We start from the raw sequence: 4,792 nt of genomic DNA, 5'->3' as shown, positions 1-4,792 counted from the left end.
ATCTCTACATAATTAAGCTTTAATGTATCATTGAAAATTGAAAAAAAAATCAACTGTACCGTTCATATATAGTCCTGATCCCGTGTCTCCATTGCAAGCTGGAAAAAATTGAAACTCCGTGTGGTTTTTATTGAATTATGTCCATTGTTTTGCAGAAAAAAATATCCCTAAAACTTACCAATTTGTAGATACATTATGTGTATCTGTTATGTGAATCATCCGCTTCGAGAATCTAAAAATAGATGTTTTGCACTTGTATCTCTTAGCGACAAAAATCGGATTCATCTTTTGTTTTTAGAAATCTTCTCATGCCGCGTTTTTGTAACCACTTTTTTTTTTAAATGTAACACATCTTTCAAGGTGGTTTAGTCCGAAATGAACCAATTCATTCCAGTTGTATTTCCAAAAATCATTGTCAGCACATTTATGGAATCTTTTTATTATATTTAATTTGTGGCCCATGTTGTTTATTTCGGTTCCACATACTCCGAAAGTGGGCCGACAGACTGTGTTATTATCGATTACAAAATTTTATGTCGAAATATTCTATATTTGTGTTTTATATTCTTCTTGTTATGTATTCAATGTTGATATATATGTTCGATGACCAACAATTTTGGTCTAAACAAATCACTTTCGTAACATTTACAAATGGTTAATGCGCTGCTTGTTCCATTTTGTCCGTATAAAATATTCCCGTTTTTTAGGGAATTTTGAACTTTAAGTTCAAATATCGATTTGAATCCTTCATTTTCATTATCTCATCATTCACTCGATGTATTTTATTAATAACGTTTTGTTCAATTTTCCAAATATTTTTTATTATTTTCGAAGTTTTTTATTATTTATTTTTTTATGATTTTTTACAATTATTACGTACGAACTAATTGTTTTTCATAAGGTGATTGGTTTATTTTTTTATTATTCTTTTTGATTCGTGGCAAACTCCAAAAATTGTTGAAATATAATTTCAATAATAGCTGAGTTAAAAGTAAAACTGCTTGTTTTTATTGAATCTTCTTTTATTTTACTTTGATAATTTGGTTCTGACCATGATGTGCAACATTTGTTGAATACAAAGTTTACTTTGAAAGTAACATCTGGCGTTTTTGGGAAACCGAACCTCAGGCCGTCTCACCGGTGCTCAACAGCAGCAAGATTTAATCAATTTTTTGAAAAATTAATATAAAAAATTGCCATGTAGTTCTGGCTTGCAATCTTAAGTGTCTTGACTTAAAATGCCAATTAACCGTTCTCCATCCTCTACCTTCAATGTAACACGTTTATAACCAGATGTTTTTGCAGGCACCAGTTGTGCAATATTTTTCCAACAATATTTTTGCCTTAGAATTGCCACGAGCGTATAAATCAAAAGTCAAAACTATTTCAATCTAATTAACTAACTTACTGCAACTTCTTTTCTATTTAGTGTGGATTTACTATATCTATATATAAGTATGACACTTACCACCTGAGTCGCCATTTGTAAAGAACTTCATTAATTCATTGCCAACGCAAGTCATATTGGTAGTTACATTATCGGTGTGTCATGTTTGTCGTATTTTGCGTGTACACTAAAGCACAAAACTAAAAACATAGTATATAATAAAAAAATTAATGAGAGTCATGGTTGACTAGTAAGTAGTTGCCATTGATTCTAAAAACTGCCGTAAAAAGCTTCACGATATTATCGTAGCTCATAAAACTTCTACAATGGTTTCTCAATCTTGGTTGGTTTGGTTGGTTTTGGAGAGTGTCTGGTTCTGCTGGTTCAACTTGTTGGTTGCTTTCTGGTTGTTGTTCATTGAAAAAGTTGATGTTTTCAGAACCAATTTCAAATGATGGAAACAAACCAGCGTTTAAAGCAGCTGAAAAAATCAAACACTGCTGTTCATCGGCACTTACGCTCATAGATTGATCGTTTATCGCTGACAGTTTAGCAGCAAGTATTTTCTTTGACGGGGATTCATATGAATCAGCATTCTTTGTACGAGCCATGATCACTTTATTTTCAATCACTTTTTACTGTTTTTTTTTTTTCAAATTTTTCCAAGTCTTTTGCAAATGCGACAACAATTTTTCTAAGTTATTTCTGTTAAATGCAACTTGCAAACTTGACTTCATGCATTCAGCAATATTTATACCTCGACCCAATTCTCACACTAATAGGTGTTTATTGTTGATAATGCACATGCACATCCATTAGTGCATACAGAAACTATTAAAGTGAACTATTATCAATTGGTGATAATTGATTGATGGCTCGTTAGTACAGCTCGTACGTGATATAGACGGGAAAAAGATAAGAGCGCTCAGTTACAAGCAGTAAGTGTGACTTGATGTGTTGTATGCCAATCAATTTTTTACTTGTGTGATACTTTGTGTGTATCTGTCAGTGTCAAATCATCCGCTTCGAGATTCTTGAAATGATGGATGACTTTGCATTTCACTGATAACTGAATGGCGAGTTTCCTTTCGCTAACTGAATAAAAATAAAAAAACGTGCCCAAGCGTAAATCAGCAGTGAAGAATTCACTGCGACATATCCATTTCTTCTGCTGATGATGATAATGACACATGTTGTTCTGATCTTAATTTTTTTTTATTCTAATAATGCAGGGCTTCCTGAATAAATTCATCCGGAATTATTTCATCCTTTGAAGATGAGAAAATACGGAAATATTGATGAAACGAAAAAAAATTTCAAAACGAAATATTTTCATCCAGATAAAAAAATATATTATAATATTTTTCCGGATGAAAAAATAATACAGCATAACGAGATTCTACTGCTTTTTCTAAGTTTATAGTTTCGGAATTACTGCGATTTTAGTTTGATAGTGTATGCTAGGACATTTTTTAGACAATTTATATTATTTCCTTCCACTGCGCTTGTAACTCAAGCTGAATGTATACTTTTGAAATGTATTACTTTTTATTACGTGATGGTGCAATTCCCGTTTTGCATAATACGAATTCTTCTACACTAGCTGTGGATTCCTAATCAATCTAGTCTGAATTTAAGTGGAAACACGTCTCAGTTGGTGGCATATCTACAAATTTTAGGGCATTTTTGAAAAATAATGCAGAAAAAGGACTTCCCAAGTCTGACATTTACTCTCTTGAAATAGAGTCCACTCCTCTTTTCACTCTTACACTCCAATGAACTAGCGAAGGAGTAGAGACAGAAAGAACAAGAATAAACCGCCGCTACAGCGTCTATGCGTATTCGTATTCTTTCTGTCTCCACTCTTTCGCTCGTTCATCAGCTTTAGCTTAAATGAAACAGTAATTTTCATTTATATTGAAATTTACTTTATTGCTGAACTATTGATGGTTACAATTGAACTAAACAGTAACAAAAAACTTTCAAACCTCATTTTTATTAATTAAAGACACTTTTTTCTCTTAAACTTAAACTTCAATGAACATTTTGGTCATACCACTCAACTTTCTCTTTCTGATAAAAAACGGCCGCTTGTGAGGAAAATTAAGAAGAAAACTCTGAAAATTTGGTCAAATTTTATTCTTTTCATTTGAATCTAACACAAGGCCAAAAATGGTTGTTTTCGTCGCGGTTTTATTGAAAGATAGTCAAATTTATCGTGAGTTTGCTTTAAAGGTGAAATAATGGTTGGCTAGTTAATATTTGCCATCGATTCTAAAAACAGCAGTAAAAAGCTTTGCGAGATAATCGCTGGTCGCTGTCGAATCAAATTCTTAATGTGGCTTCTTTAAACGGTTATTCAAAAGCTCTGGTTGATCATTTGATTAACAAACATACGCGAAAAAGAGCACAAAATCTTGATACGACTCTATACAGTCAGAATAACGGAACATTAAGTGAAAATAAACGCGAAGTGTTTTGTTATGTTCCGGGTGTTATGTCACAATGTTAACGAACTTCACTCAAAATTTGAAAAAAATACCTTCGTAGATCACTTTGGGTGCTATCCACATCAAGCTTGTCGTTTTTACATTTTACAAAACGTCCCAGAAATCCAAGCCACTTCCCGCATTCACCAGAAATAACAAACAAATTATTGAAAATTTCATGATTACCGTCACTTGTGCGTCACTTTACAAAAATATATCAAATGAAAAATTTACTTTTACTAAATATCAAACATCTAGTGATACAAGTTAATGAAAGTTGGTAGTTATGAAATGTTTTTGTCCCCCCTCTATTTGACCTTCAAACGCATGAATCATACAAAAAAAACTCTCATAATGGGAAAAAAAATCCGAAAAATCAATTTGAACAACTCTATGTGGTCATTGTCATTCAAAAATTATGTGAAATGAGGTGTGCAGTACATCGGAATTCAAATGATTTGAACTCATCATTGAAGTACATAAAATGAACTTGGTACCTCACACTGAGAATTACTCATAATTTTCTTTGGAAAAATTCTTAATTTTCATGAAAATGTCTCTGAAAATTGATATGATATTAATTAAAAAAGTATATGATTAAATCAAAAATCTCTGAGTAATGTGCGAAATTTTCCACTTTATTATTTTCCTCCATGTTGAGCAATTAGTTCTGAACAAGCAGTGGCAATTTCATTATGGTATACATTAGGAATATGTTAACAACAATGGCTCTGTTGTTTTAAGAACAAATCAACTGAGTTTTAAACTTCAAGTGGTGCTGTCGGCTCTCGTTCACCTTTCAGAGGTGTATCTATGATCTCTTGTCTACGATCTCCTTTTTTTTGATATAGTATTGACGGCAGTGAATCTTGCCTGTTAGCAGAACCTGTTCTACAGCACAACTAACGATCGGCGT

The sequence above is a fragment of the Sitodiplosis mosellana genome, unplaced genomic scaffold, assembly GCF_009176505.1.
Source record: "Sitodiplosis mosellana isolate CC-2019 unplaced genomic scaffold, AAFC_SMos_1.0 Smas_scaffold_54, whole genome shotgun sequence".
Classification (NCBI taxonomy): Eukaryota; Metazoa; Arthropoda; class Insecta; order Diptera; family Cecidomyiidae; genus Sitodiplosis; species Sitodiplosis mosellana.
The sequence above is the reverse complement of the archived record's forward strand: the minus strand, read 5'-3'. Positions refer to the sequence as shown.